Source organism: Pelodiscus sinensis, chromosome 11, assembly GCF_049634645.1.
Source record: "Pelodiscus sinensis isolate JC-2024 chromosome 11, ASM4963464v1, whole genome shotgun sequence".
Taxonomy (NCBI): Eukaryota; Metazoa; Chordata; order Testudines; family Trionychidae; genus Pelodiscus; species Pelodiscus sinensis.
The window spans coordinates 12,166,180-12,190,399 of record NC_134721.1 but is presented as its reverse complement, the minus strand read 5'-3'; the positions used below and the strand labels follow the sequence as shown (position 1 = coordinate 12,190,399).

The 24,220-nt window shown below is 41.8% G+C and overlaps 1 protein-coding gene across 2 annotated transcripts in view; it reads left to right on the top strand.

Annotated features, from left to right (window-relative positions):
- Nucleotides 1-24,220, top strand: part of CNTN3 (contactin 3) — a 274,591-nt gene that overhangs the window by 36,705 nt on the left and 213,666 nt on the right. The window contains exon 1 of one of the 2 annotated variants that reach the window (XM_006113828.4): nucleotides 499-599. The exons of the other annotated variant lie outside the window; for it this stretch is intronic. The gene's annotated coding sequence lies outside the window, so the exon portion shown is untranslated. Of the gene's footprint in view, nucleotides 1-498; nucleotides 600-24,220 lie in introns of those variants that run through there. 2 annotated transcript variants of the gene reach the window in all.

Sequence of the window (24,220 nt, the reverse complement as noted above, 5' to 3'; positions counted from 1 at the left end):
CCTACCATACATTTGATTACCCGGAGAGTTTGGCCATCAGTACTCTGGCAATTTGTCCTGCCATGTGGTCTTTTGCAGGTCCAATGTAAACCAGGATGACCTGTGAGCACGAAGCACTGTATCCTAGTTCCACAATGTTTAAAGGGAGACAATGAACACTGGCTTTTCATCATGCCAGGTCAGGTACATCACAACCTCAGACCTCCAGGAGGTAACATTTGGTTAAGGGCATACGCAATAAGCGGTTTGTGCTTAGGTTCCAAGCCACGCCCTAAGCCAAGATGAAAAACGTAATCTGGTTGGAAGCCAAGTTGCCTATCGTTGTCACAATGGATGTGAATTATGGCTTGATCCAGAGGCTTTGTCACTCACTCTAAGTTCTTTTGGCCTTGGTGCATCCAGCACCACCAGGGTGAGACGTTTTTGTGTACACAGAGACTACGTTGCAGAGGATAGTAGCTATATCCAAAGTTAACTCCATCATGCGACTTGCATTCTAGGTGACTGTGCTACATCCAGTCCAGGATTCAGATTTGAGTGCACCAAGCACAGCTTCTTCATCTCTCCTGATCATCTTCAGATTCATGCTGTACTTAATAGTAAGTAGCCTGGGGAGAAAATTAAACTCTCTTCAGAGGACCCTTCCAGTGTCACTTCCCTTGAGCTAAGACCTAGTGCAGAGGGAGGGTCTGTATCGCCCTCTTGCATCCTCTTAAGGCCCTGTACCCAAATGTTGCCAATAGATGGGAGGGAATGGAAGCTGAAAATTGCTAGCTTAAGGTCAGGAACAGATGTACCTATGATTTTGACTGAGCGGCAAAAGGCTATAAGTCAGGAGCACTAACCACTAGACCTCCTGGCCTGCCAGACCTCCTATCATGGACCATCTTAACCAGCTGATGCCTCCTTTTGCTCCCCCACATGTCTCCCAGGCTCCCTATACATGTCTTAACAAATTAAAATTAATGGCAATAATTCTGCCATTCACCTGCCTCCTTAAACCGTAATTGCAATCTACAAAATCTCTTCCAAACTTATTAGATACTAAGCCTTTCCCCAGCTCTGAACAGCATTAAGTGATGTGTCCTATAAGTTTAGGTAAAGTGGTAATTAACACATCAGCATGATTTGATTTCAGTATAATCTTAGCTGTGGAGTAATATTACATTGGGGATCCCAACTGTGGAGTGCTTAATTTTACTTGCAAAAAAGGGATGCATTTCTAATTACATGGAGATATTCTATGCCTATGTAACAACAAAATAAATACGAATTCATGTAACAACAAAATAAATATGAATTATAAATGGATTTTATTTGGGAAATATTATCCGAGTTAATATATAAGAAAAAAAATAATGCTATTTCTATCCTGATCTTGACTGAGATTCTCTTTGACTAGTAGCTTGGAGTAGCCAGGAATTATTTTTGGCACTATATCTGTCCACTAAAGGTTGCCATTCTGGACATAGCACCTTTCCACATTGCTCACCTCCAAAGTGTTGGAATTGCCGTACTGGACAAATCCGAGTCCCTTCTTTAAAAGTGGCCAGTACCAACTGCTTCAGAAAGAGGGGTAAGAGACACCTTAGTGAATGAGAGAACCTGCTCCCCAGGAAAGAGTCTTCCTAACCCCTAGAGGTTGGTTTATGGTCTGGAGTATGAGCATTTATATTCCTTCCAATTCTCCTGTTTTATTTTTTCACATGTATTATCGTAATTCAGGATATGCTTATTACTCCTATTATGGTCCAATCTCCTTCTAAGGCCAAGTCTACACTGTACAGTGCTGTAACTTTCTAGCTCAAGATATGAAAATGTTCCTCCCTGAGTGCAGCAAGTTACAGCGTAGTACAGTGCAAGTGTGAACCTGGCTCATGCACTGTGAGCTACACTTCCAGAGCAGTGAGCTACTCTCCTCATGAGGGTGGTTCACATAGTGCGGGGAGAGTTTTTTGCCAGTGCTCATGCTGTCTTGGCCATGCCTTCAGGTTTAAAGTGCTGCCGTGGCTGCACTTTAAGCATTTAAGAGAAGACAGAGCCTAAGTCTTGCTAAGACCCTGGTTTTAACGATACGTTGTTGCAATGAGTTTCACAGGCTAACTGTGCATTGTACGTGGGTAGGGAGGAAGGAACTCCTATCGCTTTACATTTTCTTCTTTTCAGTGTCACAGAATGCCCCTTGTATTTTATACTACAAAAAGGAGTGGATTGAAGGACCAATCTACCTCTTGTATACCTTTGCATGTTCTCCTGTTTGCTTCCTTCTGGAGCTGTTTACCTTAGGTCCTTTCAGTTGTTCGTCATATGGCAGTTTTTCCATGCCTCCAGTTCCTTTGACTCCAAGAAAAACACGCCATATGGATTAAATTCCCAGAAGGGGACCAGCCATAGCTGTATCGTGTTTGTGGGTGTGGTTTTTTTACAGTCTTCTATAGCCTAAGTGCATACCACTTCTAGGATCACTGGAGCCAGCCAGGCAGGTTCTGGAAATCACTCTCCGGACCACAGTCCTCAAGGTCCCTGCTCTCCAAAATCATTGTGGGTGAGGGTAGGGAATTGTTTTTGAAGACCTTGTTAGATATTACAAGAGACAAAGCTCTGAGAGCCTTTAAAGAATTAAGGCAGTCCTCTCTCTACCTGAGACCTTTTATAGCACCCATGCATCCATGTTCGGTGCTTGTGTCAGTCTGCCTGCCCGCTCAGGCAAAGAATTGAACTGTCTTGGTTTATATTAGTTTTTCATTTTCAAATATTTATTTTATTTTGGCAAGTTATAATGTAGACCCCTCTTCTCCTTTTGCCTTTTTGAGTGAGAGATGTTAATGGTATTCCAAGTGCAAAAGCAATTTAAGTGCCTTTCAGCCTCAAATACCAGGTGTCCAACTATTCAGATTGCTTAGACAATTTAAATCATTTCTCCTTACCAAGAAGACCAAAGACAATCTACAAATTGAGGAAGGCTTCTTTCTTTCTTTTTCTTTCTTTCTGTCTGTCTGTCTGTCTGTCTGTCTGTCATCTAAAGGAGAAATGCCTTCTGACACAGCCTGATTCCTGTGACAATGACAGAGAGATGTAATGCAGAAGGTCTCTATTTTTGTAGGCACATTGAAAAACTGTCAAAAGTTGCTTTTCCTAAGTCTTAAATCAGACACTGTGGGCCCAGAATGATAAATCCCTTCTTGCGTGTATGTATTGCCAAGCAACCCCTTATTTCAATCACTTGGTCTAACACCTTTGTCAAATATTCAGGTCTGCCTATATGTGACTAATAAAGTTATTCGTTTTGATAATAACTTTATCAAAATGTTATTGATAAACTCCTTGCTTGGGGAGGACAGGGTCATGGGTTCGAGTCCCACCACCTCAGGGTCGGGTCCGGTCTGGTCAGGATGGGACGAGGGACAGCTGGGCAGCCCTGAGGCAGGCGGGATAAAGGGCCTCCTTGTGGTTACAAGTGATGCCAAGTAATCTTCCTCACAGAGGGAAGTATGTCTGTTTTGGTCATTGAGTTTGGTAGGGTATTTCATGGTGACTGAATACATCAGTGGGGCATAGAATTTAGAAATTGTGGATTATAGAACTACAATTGTGGTCCTCTGGCCCTTTGTTTGCTATGAAAGTCGTGGCAAACCAAAGGCTTACCTCACCATGACAGGGCAAAAAACTTTTGACCCAAGGATAAATGGTTTTCCACTCTGGATGCTTCTAAGATTGTAACAGCCCCACATCCCCCACTCCCGCTCCTTAGTTTAACGTGCACCTGCTAAATTAAACCATTTCTGCATGCAGTCAACTAAATGAGCAATGGCTGCCAGACCAGGGGGTTGTGAGTGTGATATGGTGTGTGTGTGTGTGTGTGCACGCGTTTTTTTTGTTTTTAAAGAATTGTGGAATCCATTTTAGGGTAATTTCTGGACAGGTTATCTGGCATTTTGCACTTCCTTTTGGCCTACTATTAGCTACTCAGTTTTTTTATTAAAATGAGTTAGTGGTACAGAAGTACTTTTAAAAAAGCATAAAGTGAATGTTATACCTGGGCAGTTGGGTAGTAGCAGAAGAACGGTCTATCTCTTTCCAGATACTCCAGAGTTGATAGTCAGCAGAGTAAAGAGCTTGCTATATCTGTCCATCAGACACAAGCAGGATAAATGTTCTCTTTCCCTAAGATTAGAAGATAAAAGTGTTTTTTGCGGGAAAGAAAAATGAAACATGCTTTGCATAAGAAAGCATCACCTGGGTTGATTAAAATAATATATAGCCCTATTTCAAACTTACGTTAGTGACCATGATTGATTTCAGAACAGGACTGCAATTGGGATGAAATAAAACTCTTGAACTTTGAAAATTAGATTCAGATTTATATTTCTGCAGTATTTTGTGCACCACCAAAGTAAAAATACCATGCAGTGCCGAGGCTGACTGGCATTTATGGACACCTGGTTTGCTGACATAATTCTAAATGTGGACTTTAAAGTTATTATTCTGAGTACTTTACAAATCAGATTTAAAAAAAAAAAAAAAACCTTTTCAGCCTCCATGACTTAAAGTACCTCTGTCGACTAGATGTTTCCTAATCTACATCAACAACTATAATTTCTGTTTCAGTATCTTTGTCTTCACTAGAATAGCTGCATTGCCCTTGAATGTTACCTTTGTGTTCTCAGTGCAGCTCACAGCTTCTTGCAATTTTTAAACCAAAGCCTCAAACATATCAAGGATACCCTGTGTTATCTTGGTTACATCAAATCTGGTACGGATATTTAAAGAGGTCTTGCTAACTAATTTCAATATTGCTTGAGCTATCATGTCCTTTCCTTACTGTGGTATGAAAACAAGGGGAAATACAATGGGAAAATAAGCTAAGCTTAGGAAATGGATTAGCTGACATGTGACTACCACTTACATTTAATGTAGTCAGACAGTGGTGTTTTTAAAAAAAATGTGTTAATTGGTTGTTAACACTAGAGGGACACACATTTTACAATTATAAACTTTAATTTGTAAAGTCCTCATTTTCCCAGTTTAGATAACTAGATGGTTGTCTCTCGGGCTAGTAGGAAAGAACTTGGAAAGAATATTCATCCTCATCACCTGTCACAAATTTGTGACCCTGTGTCATTTGATTAAATTTCTTATTGGGAAGCATCAGAACAATAACACGATAGAACCGGTGGTGCTTTTGAGGGTCTCAAAATTAGACAATTTCTAAAGCCTGCTATGAAAAAAAAAATTCTTCGGGTTTTGTCCTGCTAAGCAAGACCATGAGGAGCATCAGTCCAGACTGACAAGAACCCAGCTCCTTCCTCTCACCGACCTATCTGGCCAATAGGTTGGGGCAAGCAACAGACTGGTAACTCTTCCATCAGCAGGATATGTGTGTATATGCATATGCTACTTTGTTATATTATCAATAAATGCAACGTGTTGCCTTATCCCCCTGAAAAAGATCCTGTGTGCTTCTTTTAAGCATAACATATAGACCGACCTTAAGGATATGGGTGAAGATCAGCCCTGAACAATGGTAAAAGGCTTCATCTCAAAAAAATACTTTTCAACCGTGAGGAGTTAGCTTCTTTCCCACTGTGCTCACCAATAAGAAATGTGAAAAGGCAATCAGAAGAGAGCGAGGCTTGGGAATGAGAAAAGAGGAATTGCAGTGGGGGAGGGAGGCGGGACATAAACACCAGCAAGGGGTAGGAACATTATTCTGTTTACAAAAATCACACGACTGTGTGATGAGCCTCCTCAACATTAACCATGAAAGAATCTATTTCTGTTATATGGCGTACTGCGTGTTCAGTTAATTGACTGAACATCTGTAGCTGCTTTAGAATATTCTCAGATGGGTATTAGTCTGCCTGGTAGCTCAGTTTAAATGTCTTTCCTGTTACATACTCATTTTGGGGATTTAACTCCTCTGCCATTTTAATTGCATTTAGCTGAAACTTTCCTTTTTCACTTCTATTAAAACAACCCCCCCCCCACACACACACACAATTTTTTCAGTTTTATTTTAAGCAGAGGAGAGAGAACTCTCAAGGTTTTATAACTTAAAATTGAAATTTCAAAGGCATTGACATATAGTAAGCCTTCTTGGTGCTTTGTAAAATGGAAAAAAAAGTTGAAACTGGCTGAGATCCACATTTGTGCAGTCATTTCAGGGCTGCTTTCTGTTCTTATCAGTATTCTGTATTATAGAAAATTATCTGCCTGTGTATGGATCTTGATTGAGTGAGATGATCAGAGACAGGGGTGGATTAAGGCTAACTGGGTCTGCATTCACTGGTATTCATTTCAACACTAAACTGATGGATTTCTTAGATCCTGCCTTCTTTCTGGCTCTCTCCCCAGACTATAGATGTATTGAAATGAAATGAAAATGATATGGCTGCAGACTTTCTACAAAGTAAGATTACCTCTACTGTCTCCCTTGTTCTTTCTGGTCCTCACTTTTCCTTCCCACATCTATGCATTTTCTGTTTATCTAATTTTGAGTAATTGTTACTTCTCCCTAGTGACTCTATTTTGGCCTGCATTTTCTATGTTTAAAACTTGGAAAATTCTGAAAATCTAGTATAATGTACTGTTCAGTGCATGTTTTCTCTGTCTCATCCTCAGACAAGTTGTGCTGTAGTTTCTAGATAGGTTACATAGTCCTTCATTTCAGTTGTTAGCTCTGGAGTCTTAATGAGGACCAGATCACGCTTGTTACCTTGTATATCTGTTCAACATCTTTACACTGCCAACTTGGTCTAGCAGTGATGCTTAGTGCAGTGGTATGGGAAGAGGAGACCAATGAATGAAGTCATTTCACAGTGGCTAATGGCTACTTTCCTGATGGGACTCTGCTTTGTGGAATGCTTCTAGGCCTTAACTTGGGCTCTCTGGCTTTCCGTGGTGACTGCACCAGTCTTAACCTGGCTTTTTCAAACTGAGCAGTTGTGGGCAGGATTTTCGCTCGTGTCGGTGGGAATAATGAATTTCTTGAGACCTTGCTTGACCTTATTGTATCTCAACTTTGGCCGTCCTTTGCATTGTGAGTGGTTCCTAAGTTGGTCATAGAGCACAGCTTTTGGGAGAGGCTCTTGAGGCTTGTGCTTCATGTGCCCCAGCCAACAAACCCTGCATAGACTGTAGGCCAGTTCTCTCAAGAATCTTGTCATTGGTGATCTACTGGTACCAAGCAACTCCTGGAATTTTTCTAAGCCTGCAGAGGTGGAGACTGTTCAGTCCCAGTCCCTGTTTGGACTACATAACCCAGCTTTCACAACCATAAAGAACTAAGGTCACAAGCCTGAAAAACAGACACCTTTGTGTTCAGTTAGCAACCTGTTCCAGATACATGAGATGAGCTTGTCAAAGATAACAAAAGCTTTGCTTATTCTAGAATCATGTTGCCCATGAAGGTTAAGTGAACTGGTTAGAATTGAGCCAAGAAAGCAGAAAGGAGCCACATTGTCGAAAGCTTCAATCCTGACACAGATTTTGGGTGGAATGTTAAGAACATAAGAACGGCCGTGCTGGGTCAGACCAAAGGTCCATCGAGCCCAGTATCCTGCCTGCCGACAGTGGCCGGTGCCAGGTGCCCAGGTGGGGGTGGGCTGAAGACAATGATCAAGCAATTTGTCTCCTGCCATCCTTCTCCAACCTTTGACAAACCGAGGCCTGGGCACTGTTCCTTACCCCTTGGCTAATAGCCTTTTATGGACCTAACCTCCATGAATTTATCTAGCTTTTTTAAAAACTCTGTTATAGTCCTAGCCTTCACAGCCTCCTCAGGCAAGGAGTTCCACAGGTTGACTGTGTGCTGTGTGAAGAAGAACTTTCTTTGATTAGTTTTAAACCTGCTACCCATTAATTTCATTTAGTGTCCTCTAGTTCTTGTATTATGGGAACAAGTATTCCCTTATTCACCCTCTCCATACCTGTCATGATTTTATAGACCTCTATCCTATCCCCCCTCAGTCTCCTCTTTTCTAAACTGAAAAGTCCCAGTCGCTTTAGCCTAACTTCATATGGGACCCATTCCAAACCCTTAATCATTTTAGTTGCTCTTTTCTGAACCTTTTCTAATGCCCAAATATCTTTTTTGTGGTGAGACCACCACATCTGTACGCAGTATTCAAGATGTGGGCATACTATAGTTTTATATAGGGGCAGTAAGGTTCATCTAATTTTCTATCCCTTTTTTTAATAATTCCTAACATCCTATTTGCCTTTTTGACTGCTGCCGCACACTGCGTGGACATTTTCAGAGAGCTATTCACTATAACTCCAAGATCTCCTTCCTGATTAGTTGTAGTTAAATTAGCCCCCATCATACTGTACGTATAGTTGGGGTTATTTTTTCCAATGTGTATTACTTTACACTTATCCACATTAAATTTCATTTGCCATTTTGTTGCTCAATCAGCATTTTGTTGGTTCCTTATGACATGACAGCTGATCCCTTGATACTGGTTATCATGTCACACTTGGTGCATGCATCAGTAAACTTGTTCATTATGATTTGCAGTTTGAGGTGAATTGCAGGCAAATATGGTGTCATCTGTGAAAAGCAGATCCTGAATAGTCAACAGTGATACGACTTCTGCTCTGGGATCATCTGATGTTAAAAAAGCTGCCATCCAGCCTCAATTCAATTAGTATGCCAGACTGATAATTCCCAAAGGCATACTGATGCAAAATAGGGGAAGATAACAAAGCCAGTGAGCACTAAAACACAACCTTTCTTCATACCAGTGTCGATACTAAACTTTTAGGTGATGATTCTTTTTCATACGTAATGGTAGTCTTCGTTCTCTTGTGAAACTCCTTCATGGGGAGAACAACTTTTGTGGGCAGACAATTTTCATCAGTGTCTTTATAATACCATTCCTGCTAACCATGTCAAAGGCATTTTGTAGGTCACCAAATGCTTCACGGTAAGACGCCTGTTCACAACATTTCTTTTCTTGCAACAAGTGCAGTGTGAAGGACAGGTCAGTCGTGAAATGTCTAGCTGTGGCTCCAGACTGGCTCTCAGGGTAGATTTTGTCAGCAAGGACTTAGAGTTCACCAGTGTCACCAATGAGTGGAAGCTGTCTAAACTGCAAAGGCACTGAGGGGAAGTGACCAAGAGAGTCTAGGTGCAGAGGTTTAATTTAGATAATCACTTGTATTTCTGAAAGTCTTAAGCTTCTGAAGTTTATTTCCATTATGTCTCATGGCAACTGCCTCCACACACAGTGCTTTATGTTTAAATTCTTTTGAAAATGAAAAGGAGCTCTCCTCAGAGTCAAAGGTATAGGGGTCATGCTTATAATATACCCAGAGGATGTAATAGTGCAACAAAGACTCACAAGTAACAAATAACACCATGTCTGATAGGTATTGGTTTTATGCCTTAAATGCCAACATATACCTGCTCAGCTGCAGAACAAATGCAGCACTCGTGTACCCCTGCAGTCCTAATCCTTTGACCATCAGGCATAAGACAAGTACCTGAGTATGATGGGATGTGCTCCCCACGTCAGCCAGGATAGGGTTAATGAGAACCTAAATAGCTTCTCAGGTCATTGAGTGTGACCTGAGCAAAGGAGAGGCAGGATAATGGAGAGTGAAACCCAGCTGGGAAAGAGGTAGACCAACATTATAAAGCCGGGAGACTGAAAGCAGAAGCGGGCTGCAGGGGAAGAGGACCACAGCCACTCCCAGGGAGGAGGGACACTGTCAGCATCCAGGAAGAAGTCCAGGGGGGAGTAAGTCCTGGAGTGATGAGTGTCGCAGGAGGCTAAGAGGGGAGTGAGGTAGTCACGAGGAGTAGAGTAGGCTCCTGTGTAAAACCCAGAAAAAAGGCCAGGGATGAAAGAGGGCAGTTTTTGAAGGAGCCTGGGGGGACAGGGACCAAGCAGAACTAGGTTGCATGTTATAGGATCCCTGGAACCAAGAGTCGCAAGTGGGCCAGGATTCTTCTACGAGCAACTGAGAAATAGGGTTACCAGGCAGCTTCAGAAAAAATACTGGACACGCTTGATGGGGGGGGGGGGGGGAGAGAAGGGACCGTCTGGGAGAGGAGCAGGGCTGACCAGGAGAGGGGAGGGGGGACAGGAAGCTGGGCGGTCGGGGGCAGTGAGGCTGGCTGGGGGAGATCGGTGGGGGCGGCCAGCGGCAAGCAGGGCTGGTTGGGGGAGGGTCGGGGGGCAGCGGGGCTGGCTGGAGGAGATCGGGGGCGGGGGAGGAGGTGGCCGGCGGGGCTGGTGGGGGAAGGGGTCGGCAGCAGCAGGGCTGGATGGGAGAGATCGGGGGCGGGGGAGGAGGTGGCCGGCGGGGCTGGTGGGGGAAGGGGTCGGCAGCAGCAGGGCTGGCTGGAGGAGATCGGGGGTGGGGGAGGAGGTGGCCGGCGGGGCTGGTGGGGGAAGGGGTCGACAACAGCAGGGCTGGTTGGGAGAGATCGGGGAGGCGGGGAGCGGGGCTGACCTGGGGAGATCGGGAGGAGGAGAACCAGCTGGCAGGAAGCAGGTCTTGCCGGGAGGTGGTTGGGGGGGGGCGGGAACGGGACTGACCTGGACACATGGAGATCCCAGGGTGCTGCCCGTCCTCTGCATGGTCCCGGTGAAGCACGAGCGAGTCCACAACGCACTTGAACAGCGCTCAGGAGCACGGACAGGGCTTCTCCTTCTTCCCAAGGCGTCATTCCTATGTCAGATGCAATCAGAGGCTCCCAGCGCCAATCGCGGACAAGAGCGAGACACGTAATGGAGAAGCCCTGAAAACGTTTTTTACATGTCTGGAGTGTCTACATCAAAGATGACAAAGGATTCTGTGGCTATTGTATTCATTAGATATGATAGTAGTTTTCATCCTATCCTCGCTCCCCTTGCTGCTCCGTCTCCCACTCAACAATCTGTCACACCCAGTAAATTCTGGGCAAATAGCACAATTCCCCGCATGCTGCCTGACTGGCCAAAGAATTCAGTATGAACATTATGCCCTCTCCCACGCCCTGGGCACATGTGTGCTTATGATACTAGCATGCCTCAACTCTGGCAACAGTGCAGATACACTGCAGTTTGGTGGCAGTAGACACAAGATGCCCATGGGATTTGGATAGTCTTGTGGGGATTGGAATCCTTGCCATAAGAAAGGGAGATGGGCAAGAAAATCAAGCAATGGTGAGAGTGGGAAAGATGTAACGGGGATTATCAGTGGGAAATTTCATTATCAGTGGGAAATAGGTCAATGGAGGGGTGATAGGAGTTACTATAGAGAACTTTCTGGGTGTCTGGCTGATGAGTCTTGCCCACATGCTCAGGGTTTAGCTGATCGCCATATTTGGGATCGGGAAGGAATTTTCCTCCAGGGTAGATTGGCAGAGGCCCTGGAGGTTTTTCGCCTTCCTCTGTAGCATGGGGTACAGATCACAGCTAGAGGATCTCTGCATCTTGGTCTTCAAGGTACTGGAAGGCTTCAATATCTGAGATATAGGTGAGAGGATTATTCTAGGAGGGGTGGGTGAGATTTTGTGGCCTGCACTGTGCAGGGGGTCAGACTAGATGATCATAATGGTCCCTTCTGACCTTAAAGTCTATGAGGAGGAAGAGAGACATGTCCCTATTGGAAGCAACCTCCTAGTTAAAGATTCTTTGGCAGGTTCCATTCTCTTGCCCCTGGCTTCCTGGGCTGTAATGGTAGTGTCACCTCCTTCATATAATGGGCCATATTATATATAATTAGGTTTATTATTAATTTTGGGGGGGATTTTACAAAATACCTTTTAACAGTTACCCATAGTAATGCTTCCCCTCTTCTTACCCAAAAGGAAGGCATTGACTTGATACACAAATCAGCAATGAGAATTCTGAATTATAACTCAGGAAAAACTATCCCTTTTTGTATGAGTAAATTGGTAAGAAAAGTCTGCGTTAAAGTGTGTTAAATCTTTTAAAATGTACGGTCTGGAGGCTTTTCACATTTAGAAGCAGTTAAGTCCAAATGGTCATGGAGAGCATTGAGGGCCCTTAATGGCATTCTGACTGAAGAAGTGTAATTGAAGCACTTCTGTGCTTTCATCCTCAAATCATTGTTATGGAATTGGGAATCTTTTTTTTTTTCTTTGGAGGAAAAGGAACAAGTGTGAAATGATTGCTTTTACCGGAAAATGATGGGTTTTTGGGGAATTGATTAATACAACATGAAGGTCACATTTTATGTTTGGCAAGCTGTGTCAATTAACCAGAGAAGATGTATTCATGCATTGATGATTTCTTGCGCATATTATTTGAATGATGACATCCTTGTCATGTGTAATAAAATGGTAGCAATGTGATTTTCTTTCGTAGTTAGCTCAACATTAGTATTGGTGTGTTTGGGAAGATCTTTCTTTAAGTATAAGCATGCGTTTAATATCAATTCTGTGTCATTATCAGTTTATTATATAAAATGTTGCTATATTTTTTTTAACATTTAACCTAATCGGCCTGAAATTAATCTTATTTTTATCCAACAAATGTGCTGATCACTTAACAATTTTGTGAGTATGCACCAACAGACCACGAAGAGCAAAAAATCACCACCAATGCCGTAGAATATGTTTGTCTCCTAATTTAAATCTGAGTTGCTTTATAGCTTTCATGTTGAATGTCACAGGAAAATTCCTATGTTTTATGTAGAACAGAATAGCATCCTTTGTCTTTGGGTTTTTTTTTAATTTTAAAAGGCAGTAACACAAAATTTTTTCAGCAATATTTTATAGTACCTACAGAACCCAACCTGAAGATGGTGTAAATCAGTGTGGCTCCATTGACTTTGAAGAAACTCTGTGGGTTCACACCACCTGAAGACCTAACCTTCAGTGTGTATTTAACCAATTTTGGTGATATAGACAAATGTAAAGTTTCTTTGGCATGAGTTTGGAATATCCCACACTTGTTCTGAGTGGAGAAGCTCTGAGTGACTAATATAGACAACCCACACAGGTGTGGGTGGCATCTTTTCTTCCACCCCTTGCCATCTTGTATGTTGTGTCTTATCAAAGCTATTTTAATAGAATTATGTGAGAGTCACTGATTTTTTTTCATTGAATCATAGAATACTAGAAGGGAGCTTGAGGTCATCATGTCCTGTCCCCTACTCTCATAGGAGGACAAAGCACCACCCAGATCATTCCTGAAAGATCTCTCTTGAACATGTTCTTAAATAACTCCAATGATGGAGAGTCCATTTTCTTGTTTGGTTCTATTTTTTTATGTGAGGCTACTTCTAATGCCAGGTGCTTTAGGTATCATGAGACAATTTCTCAGCTGGTGTAAGGCATTGGAATTTCCTTCTCTTTGGAGCAACATTGCCTTCACCAACTGAGGTTTTTGCTCCAGGCACCTCTCTGCTTTTATGGGTCTGGAAAGAGGGGGGGGGGGAACCCATAACTTAAAATGTGTGTCAGAACTCTCATTAAACAGCTCTTTTATCCATGGTAGAGTGACTACAAAATCTTATACTAGTATTTGAAATTATTACCCTATCAGCAAATGAGAGTTTTTGGTTTTCTAATTATATAAATCTTCCTGTTTTTAGCCTTCATGAGTTTCCAATTATTGGAACTTAAAGCTCTTATACGTCCAAGACTGAATATTATGGATTTGTATCATAGGCCACTGCAATTTTAGGATGAATTTCTTCTTCCTTGGAGGAGAGGAGGGGAGTTGAGGAGACAGGATTTCTTAACAGAATTATCTCAATCTATTTGAATGAGGTAGTATTATGGAGAGCTATGGAATTATTGAAAATAGAGACCTTTTTCAAATAATGGTGGAGACTGAGCTACAGACAAATTGCTTTAGGTAACCCTCTGAGTCAGGTCAAGAAAAAATCTAATTAGCTTTTCTAAGGGATCGCCCACCAGGAGAGGACAGACACCTTGAGGGGAATGGGATCTTAATTCAGGCTGGGACAAGAAAAGATATACAAATTAACTTCATTCCAGCCAAAGAATATCAAAGGGAGATTATGTATGCAATGGGAAATATATGCATTTTGAGTTGACAACTATGCAAATAAAGCAACTTTTGAAATGAGAGATTAAAAAGATATAGGAACCCAAACTGTCTGCATGAGGAATCAAAACATAAGAAGGCTGTCCAGAATGATGCTACGTATAGTATAATTTAGCTGTGATTTCATTGTTGATCATCTGTTTTTTTTTCTAATAGCCTTCATTTTAATGTTACATTCTTCTTGGGTCTTGGCCTGTTTCTAAGACAATTCATTATATTCTGCCCTCCAAAATGATCAAAAAATGCCATCTGGGGATGGTACCTGTGTTGTAGCACTCAGTCGAAAGTGATACTTCATACATGTTATCCAAAAGTGGCGTGAAATTGATAATTTTGCATAAGGAATGCCCGAGGAGCAAGAGTTATAGAAATAGATGACTAAAGTAACTAGGGATGTATTTGTGTGGCAGGCTGTTCTTTTTTGGGGGGGGAGGGGAGGTGGGAAACCAAGGCTTTTTGATGTTGGTCTGAGATCTAGAATGTTGATAGTAATCCCAAAGGACAGAAGTGGGCAAGAAGACAGATATTACCGAAGGGGGGGGGGGAGAGTAATGTACAGAAAGAATTAAACATATGAGGTATCGGAAGTACAGGTTTTATCAGCATGCATTTTTGGGTGACTATTTAATTAGGGATGTGCTACCCACAGAGGTTATTGAGGGTATGTGTGTGTGCATGTAAATTTATCACTGTTGTAAAGAAATACTGGAATACAGCCTTAGAGGTATGCTCATATATTCCCTATAATTATTTTTAAAAGAAAAAATAAACTGTTCTAATAACTATGATTCTTTAGCACCACGGTTCAGTTATGCTGAACCATCGGTATAAGACGATCTTACTTTTCCAATGGCAGAGTTAGTCTTTCAGCTCTTCATTTTTGAGCAGGGAGGTCTCAAATATTGTTGCAGATTCACTAGAGATCTTTAGGATTCTATCTACCAAGGTCTATTACAGGAGTCGCTGGGGGAGATTCTGTGCCCTGGAATATGCAGAACATCAAACTCTGATCACAATGGTCCCTTCTGGCCTTGAAGTCTCCGAGTCTGTTTGTTTTGTATAGTTCCTGAGAATATGTTGTACCAGATTTTCTTATCTTGACTTCATCATGATGCTACCTTCATGCCCTTTGGGGAGAAGGCAGAGAAGAACATGAGATCCTGTCACTTAGAGGAAAGTGCACTCAGCAGACTAACGGACAGTGTGTTCTAATGGTCTGAGCTCTTGCTGACTACTGTTAACATTTAGTACTCTTAACAGGATTTATAATCCAGGCCTTCATACTCCTACATTAGGAAATGCAACTGTCATTTTGCAAGTAAGATAACTGAGAGCCTCAGACAAGGTCACAGCAGGTGAAATTGAAAATAAAACCTAGGTTTCCAACAAGAGAAGGCTTATCCACTCTGACATTGCCTTTAAGAAGAATCATGCTAAATTAGGCACATGGGCATAGACCACACTAACACATCATGCCTCAGTCTCTCTAGTGATTAGGTAACATACAGAAGCTTTTGGTTCTGCTATTACTGTCATGCTAGTGTAACCACCACCAAGGCGGATTTGAACCTGGGACCACAGGAGCTGACTCTAGGAGCCACTAGCCTCTGAGCTAAAAGCCAGCTGGCTTCTAACCCATGCTGTAGAGGTCTCTTGATCTTAACTGTTGCAGTAGTCTAGGTGCCACTTGCAGTACTCAGTAACCAAGCAGACCAAGTTCTTTATATCTCAAGACAGAGACTCATAGTTTTGCATCCAGAGTTCCTGGCCTGCTCCTTGCAGAGTACTGTAATGGGAAGATGATGTGCTTCCTCATGTTGTGTCCACATTCTGCTCCCAGAGAACCAGTTACTCTAATGCCTAACATTGTCCTTCTGTCTCAAATAGTTCTAGCAAAGTGTGTGTTGTATCTCTTTGTATGGGCAAGTATACATGGGATAATGGAGTAGATAATCAATTTAAAAAAATTTTCTTTTGGTAATTCTGAACTATGAAAGACACATTTTTAGTTTAGGTTGAAGGGAACATTTTCCCCCAGAATAGTTTTCTTGTTCAGCCAAAACATGGTGAAAGTGACATGTATTTATATAACATTTTGTCATCAAATTTTCATTTTTCTCTGAAAAATAGTTTTGGCTGAAAAACTTAGCCTCTCAACTGTAGGTTTCCCCCTGCTGGTTACTCTTACAGATGAAGTGAAAGGCGCTCTGGGTCTGGCTGTAAAAATTGAAGGTACAGACTATGCTGGTGACCCATGTGGGACTGAAATATAAAAGCTAATGTATGCAACATGAAAGAATTGTAGCTTTTGAAATGACTTGTATATTCGGAAAAACTTAAACAACCAATAGTCTAGCAGCACCTTAAAGACTAACAAAACATGTAGCTGGTATCATGAGCTTTTGTGGGTGCAACCCACTTCTTCAGATGAATGTATATTTTGAGTTTTGGTTAATGGGGGATATTTCAAAAACAGGGTGTGGCACAGCACTCAGATATTTTGCCTATATGCATGGAATGGAAGACCTTACCTGATTAATTGCCAACAGGTTCAGACTTTGATTTAATAGGCTTCTAGTTTTAAAAATAAAGCTTCTTCTCAATAGTGTGTTTGATGGACCATCGCTGCATAAGGCAAACAACCTTTCACCCATAGGATGCCAGTTAAAACCTAGAGAAATACTATAGGTGTTAAAAATTGTTCCCATGCAAATTCTGGTCTCTCTCAAGGTATGGAGGATTCCAGTTTCCACCTCACAAACTCATCCCGAGTTTTACACTAGATTGTAAACCCTTCTGGGAAGAGACACTCTCATATTTTAATGGGTTTCTAGTACCTAGCAGATTAGAGTTCTGAAGTCTGTTGGGTCTTCTAGTCAGAGCTCTTGCAGCAGGGTCAGAATTGACTTACCCCATGAATGATGGTGATCACTCATTGTCAAGTATGATTATTTTCCATGGGAGATGTGGACTCTTAGGTGGCTGATAAGGCCGATCTTTGAACCACAAGTTCTAGTCCAGTGTGGACAGATGTTTCTAGTTACAGTAAGAGGCTGTTGACCATGATTAGAAGCTAGTCTCCCCTTCTTCCTGCACCTCTTCTCCTCAGCTTGTCAGCAGGCAAGTTCAAAATGCAGGCAGCCATTGTGTAGGGCTTCTCTCCATTTTGAATGATCCTGAGCGAGTGTCTCCGAAGTGTCAACGCCAATGTTGCACTTCTTTAAGTTATCCTTTAGCGAGTCCTTACAATGCTTCTGTTCATATTATTAACAAATATATGGAAGTCTTGAACCCAGCGATGATCCCTATGGAATTCCACTAAGTGCATCTTTCCACTTTGACAGTGTACCAGTGAAAACTGCTCTTTGAGAGGAATGACCCCCTTCACATCTCTGTGCCACTAACTCTGCTGATAAATGTTGAGTCCTTTCCCTCTATCCTTCCTCAAAGTGTTGGATGGTTCTGTGCTGGGGATCTAGATGTAGAAAAAGCCATTGTTGCTGATTAATTTATTTCATATGCTATTATAGTGGAGTGGTCTTTCTGTTTAGTTGTCAACTTTTCAAAGTGCCCCAAATCTGCATGCCTACTCTTGAAATTTGGTATGCTTCCTCTGAGTTTAAGGTGGAGAGTTAGTGAGCCAAAAAGGGGGTCATTTTGAGCAATGAATTGCTGAGATCTTTTTTCCTCTTCCCATTCCTCCATAATTTCATAAAGTTCACAGATTCTACCTTCATTTTAGTAGTTGTAGTATTGTTGCACACATCTGAGGCTTAGACCTTGATTCTGATTGTTTCTTGTCAGTTGTCACCTGACATTTATTCCAGCTAGTGAATGGCACCACTGCCTTTGAAGCAGTGTTGGAATGGTTATTTAAGAAAAGCTATGCTTTCAAAGCTGACCCAGGTAAAGGTGGTGTTTTTTTCTTTTACACTGAATAGTGAGTTAATGCAATAACAGACTTGTTGGGAAATGCACCCAGGAAATAGGGGGGTATACACAGTTCTTCGCAGACACTAGAGAAAATGTATGAGCAACTAATGCTCTGGTTTGTCCACTGTGGGAGCTTACTTACCTGGTATTAGGCAGTTGGTCCAAGTGCATAGGCTCAAAGAAACAATCTATATGGATGGGTTAAAGTGAGCCTCAAGGATACGGGAGATAGAGGCTATTAGACATGGACAGACTCACAGAGATTGGAGGCTTAGCTGAAGATAAGCTGAGAAAGTGCAGCCTCTAAATGCAGCAGAGGGGTAAGCTAGGTCTGTGTGCAGTCAAGTAGTGAATCTAAGCATGAGCAGATCAGGTGCACCACCCAAAAAGGCAGAAGTACAATATGTAACACCTGTGGGGGGCACTCCGAGATAAGAGAAGTGGTCAAAGAGCAGCTAGCTCAGTAATCATGACATTGTGAACAGAAAGATAATTTCTACCCTATTTTATGTAAGAAATTGCTATTCTTTCCATTGTGGGAGGGTATAAAGTCCAAACATAGATTGGAGCCACCCTTGTACTGGGTTCTATACAAACAAAGAGCCTCCAGCATGACAGAGCTCGCAGTCTCAGGTCTAGACAGTACACAAGAGATGAATAATAGATCAGGCAGCCATGAGCCAAGTTAGCAGCAGTGACACGAGTACATTTTAAACAGCCAATAACAAAGCAATAGGGTGAGAGAATTTCTAATATATTTTCATGTTTAATTTTTACTTGTTCCCTCCTGGAGGTTTGTTTTTAAAAAAAATCCAATTTTGCGGGTGCAAAGATCTTCTCTGCATTTTGCATTTGGATTGTCGCCGCTAATGATACACGAAAGATGATTTTTTGCTCCTGTTTTGTCCTTGGCGTTTTTGAAGTCTCTTTTTAAAATTCCCTCCTCCCCTTTTTTTATGTTTACTGTTCAACTTCATCAAAATGATCTGTCTACAGCAGAGAGCCCTGCTGGGAGAGACAGGCTGAGTAAGCCACAGGCAGCCCTACAACTGCTACCTGCTAAGGCTGCTTGCTAATGAGTGAGTCTGTGATGTGGCTGTGGAGTAAAGATCTAATGAGACCCCAAAGGAACCAGCAGCCTTATACTCCTCTTCCTCCCCCCCCCCCCCGTTTGCTTTTTGAGTTAGCCATTTTATTACCTAGTATGCTGTTAGTCGTAGACTTCCTCACACTGTTGAGATTAAAATTGGTTAATTGTTATCGAGTTCCTGTGTTCCAGCTGTGTAGGATCTATTTACATTTCCTTCTGTAGCAGGTATGTGAACTTTTTAAGAGTGGGTTATCAAAAGTTCATAGACATAGTGGAAGAGCATGACCACTGAGCTTCCATAGAGACCAGTTCTGGATCCAGTTCTCTTTACTATCTTCATCAATAATTCAGATTATGGCATAGAGAGTACACTTATAAAGTGTGTGGATGATTCCAAGATGGAAGGGGTTGCAAGCGCTTTGGAGGATAGGATTAAAATTCAAAATGATCTGGACAAATGATCTGAAGTAAAGAGGATGAAATTTAATCAGAACAAATGCAAAGTACAGGCAGTCCCCAGGTTACGTACAAGATAGGGACTGTAGGTTTGTTCTTAAGTTGAATTTGTATGTAAGTCGGAACTGGTACATATTTTAGGGGAAACTCTAGCCAAACATTTCTCCAGAGCTCAGTTTTATTCTCCCACACCTCACTTCCCTCAGTCCTTTATTCTCAAGCTGAGGTGTCTGCTGAGAAAAGCCGCTCCGCGTCTCCCTGGTCTGCTGTGGGGAAGCAGCTAGTGCGGGGTTGCCTCACCCCGTTTGTAAGTAGGGATCCGATGTAAGTTGGATCCATGTAACCCAGGGACTGCCTGTACTTCATTTAGGAAGGGCAATCAGTTGAATGCATACAAAATAGGAAATCCCTGCCTGTGAAGATGTATTGCAGAAAGGGATCAGGGAGTCACAGCGAGCCACAAGCTAAATATGAGTCAGCAGTCTATCACTTGGGGAGGGGGGGGGGAAACAAACCTCTTTCTGGGTTGTGTTAGCAAGGGTGTCATAAGCAAGACACGAGAAGTAATTCTTCCGCTCTACTCTGCACCAATTAGATCTCACGCTGGCGTATTGTCCAGTTCTGGGTGCCACATTTCAGAAAAGGTTAGGACAAAGTCCAGAGAAGACCAACAAAAATGATTAGAGGTCTAGAAAACCTGACCTATGAGGGCAGAATGACAGAATTGGGTTTGTTAGACTGAAAAAAAAAAAAAGACTGAGAGGGGACATGAGCATTTTCGAGTACATTAAAGGTTGTTACAAGGAGGAGAGAGGGGAAAAATGTTCTCATTAACTTCTGAGGGTAGGATAAGAAGCAATGGGTTTAAATTTCAGCAATGGAGGTTCAGGTTGGCCCTTAGGAAAAGCTTCCTGTCAGGGGGGTGAAACGTAGGAATAAATTATCTATGAAGGTTGTTGGAATCTCCATCCCTGGAGAGATTTAAGAGCAGATTAAACAAACATCTGTCAGGGATGGTCTAGGTCCACAGTCCTCAATTGGGCTCAGGATCCCAAAGTTGGTTGTGACTCTGTTTTAAGGGGATCACCAGGATTTGTTCAGACTTGCTGGGGCTCAGGGCCAAACCCCAAGGACTTCATGTCAGTGCTCAGGTTACAGGCCTCCTCCCATGGATGATGGGTCTTGGGCTTTGCCCTCCTTATGTGGGGTGGCAGAGCTCAACTGGGCTGAGGCTTGGGTTCCCCTTCCTGAGATTGTATAGTAATTTTTGTTATGTCTCAGCACATTGAAAGTTGAGACTCCTCTGGTCTAGATAACACTCAGTCTTGCAATGAGAGTAGGGGTCTGGACTAGATGACTTCTCAGATCCCTTCTAGTCCTATGGTTCTTTTGAAAGTTCTTTCACTTGTTTTCAAGCCTTTTCAATTGTATACACCCTCAATGCCTTTATCTCCAGATTTGCCTATTCACGACGAATGGTGGTGCATGGAGTTAAAAATGTATGAACTATTTTCCTTCAACCAACAAAATCCTCCCTTTAGAGAATTCCACTACATTTATTTTATGATCTGACCTACAGTCTATTAACTGAAAATAACATGAGTGCAATCCACCCTCTGCCCCTAATAAAAGGCGGAAGAGATTACTTACCTTGTTTTAATTGGATAGAGAGACAGTATTCGGAGAAATCTGCAATAAAAAGAACTGGGATTGGCTTGAAGATACGTTAAAAGAACTAAGTACAATAGTCCCTCCAAGGTATGCTAGCTGAGAAGCTAGCCCAGTATACATATCGTGGGTTAGTGATAACTGAAGGTGGTGCAAAGATAAGTCTATAGATATTTTTGTAAACAGCAGGGAGGGAGAAGGAATTACTTAGGATGGCACAAGGAGCCATAAAAATAGAAAGTTCTTGATAAAATAAAAACAACCCTGAAAATCTAGGCTGAATACAGATAACAGAATACGGAAAACACCATAACAGGGAGATCTGCTACACTGGAATACCAGACTGTGTCATCTGAGACACTTAGAACTAGACAGGGCAGAGAAGCAGGAAATACTGTGTGAAGAATTCTCCACTGGTGGGGGCATGAGGTAGGTCTCTATTTTCACTTGGTCTGTGATCAGAAAGTGCTTTGTCTGGTTCAAATATGTTGCTTTCCCAAAATGGAAGGAGAAGATCTTGCTGGTTTTTTAATTATTGGACTAGGATCATGCAAAGTTTATTGAATGAAAACTGAAATTAAGGGCAGACACCTTAATTTGTGGAATAAATACTATACTGTTAGTTCTTGCGGATTTTAATTTGCTTTTCTTCTTAAAGCATGGTCACTTTCTCTCCCCTTTTCTACTCTTTTGGCCTAGTATTTTCAGTAGTGGTTGGGGGTAGGGAGAGAGATGCAGTGCAGGGATGATTTTTTTTTTTTAATAAACTTTGATTTATTCTAGCTGGGGAAATTTTTAGAACATTATTTCTAAAAATAACTTATCTACTACTTCAAATTTCTGACAGACACCTGGCATTCAGTCAGGAGTCTCATTCTTATATTGCCCTATGTATATCATTTTATCATTAGGCTGTGAGTTCATCTCATAATTTATCAAGATGAGATTCTAATAATCTCTTCCCTTTGCAAAGGCATGCTGACCTCTAGTGTCAGTGCTTCAATTTATTTTCTGCTTTGTGATTTGTGATCAATATAGAAAAATCAGTTCTTGTACTATGTAGCTCTCTTGAGTTCCTGGGGTTTCTGATTAATTTAGACTCAGTGACTCTACAAATTCCTCCAGCACAAGCTGAAAGTTTAACTTGAATTTGTCAGCCAGCTCTGATATGTCAAATAGAAAACTCAACTATGAGGAACTACTGAGTTTATATTTGATCTTATTTTCCACTCTAAGTCTTACATTGAGACTCTGAACTAAATTGCTTTCTTCACCTGGAATCTCCCTATGTGATTTCTCTCAAATTCTTTATTTTTGCTGTCTTCCGTGATGTGGTTCTTTTAGAGCGTACAAAATAATTAATAAATGAGGAGCTTAGTTTTTGGACAGATATTTTTCTCTAAAATTATCAGTCTCTTTCTTAAAAGGATGAAAATGGATGTGGATGTGTGTATTAGCACAACATTTTCAACCGTTCTTCTTTTTACCCTCTGTTAGTGTTTTTAAAAGAATATTTCTAAACTTCTGAGGATCTACTTGTACCAAAAACAATGAGAAATATGTAGTAACAGAATTAAACTTGGCTTTTCTGAGCGCGTAAAATAATTATTCAAACGTTTCAAAATAGTTGGTTCCAAAGGGACATACATTCATTTTCTCCCTCAATAATTATGTTGAAGGATTCAGCCATCTTTCTAAACTGTGGAAGATTCTTCAATTTAAAACAGTGTTCTTTCTTTCTCCTACCCATTCACATCTCATGTTGTAATGCTACTGTTTTCCTTTTTTATTAGGGTATTCCCAACCATAGATTTACTTTGGAATCTTTCACCAAAAGCATGAGAAATATCCTGTCCTTGTCTTAATCTGTGCAGCAGTTCAGAAAAGGGCAGCAAAAATGATTAGGGGTTTAAAACATGGCCCATTATGATAAAAAGACTTGGACTTTTTAGCTTAGAAAAGAGGAGATGGGGGGCAGGCCATGATAGAGGTCTAAAACATCATGACTAGTGTAGAAGAAGTGAATAAGGAAAAGTTTTTTATTTATTCCCACAATATAAGAACTAGAGGTCACTAAATGAAATGCATAGGCTGTAGATTTAAAACAAACAAAAGGAAATTTTTCTTCACTCAGCACACAGTCAACCTGTGGAACTCCTTGCCAGAGGATGTTGTGAAGACTAGGCCTTAAACAGGGTACGTCTACACTGCACACTTATTTCAAAATAAGCTATTTTGGAATAGATATTCCAAAATACAGTAAACTTCCGATAATCCGGCACCTTTAGGACCCCGGGGGTGCTGGATTATCAGATATGACGTACTATAGGAAGGGAGAGCTATGAGGGGTCTGGGGTGGAGTGGGGGGGATGTGCCCCTCGGCGCTGCAGTACCAACCCGGCAGCGCCCCCGCTGCTCTGCCCCAGACTTCCCCAAGTCCGCCGCTGCTGAAACTGACCAGCGGCTGACTCCGGGAAGCCCGGGGCAGAGCACGCTCTGTGGACCAGACATCCTCTGTGGCATGGCATCCACTCTGTCTGGTCTGGGAGAGTGGGCTACCCAGGGACTGACTCCAGTGAGGGGTGCAAACAGGTTTTGAGGGAGGCGCAGCTCAGCACCCCCACCTTAAAAATAGCTCCAACGCCACTGTGTAGGATACAATAGATCAGAGAAATGAGTGACAGGGTCATCCGCCTTTCAAGATCTAGTTCAGCTTAGGTGAAGTAAATGGAAAAATGAGATTCTATGGAGTGTCTAGCATTTAGGAGCAGAGCAAAACAAGAGGGACTCTGGAAGAATAAAAAAAATTCTATAATAAATGTTGGTCAGAAATATGGAAAACATTAATCACATGTAACACGAGCCAAGATTTCTCAAGAATGACCAGTAAATCAAGCAAGAAGACAAGACAAAAAAGGCTATTCAGGCACTGAACCCTGTATTGTGGTATAAAAGAATAAGTGCAAGGTTATCAAATGCTCAGAAAACCCAGCTGGATATTGTCGAGAGAGAGTTCATTGATCAAGTAGCTAAAATAGAG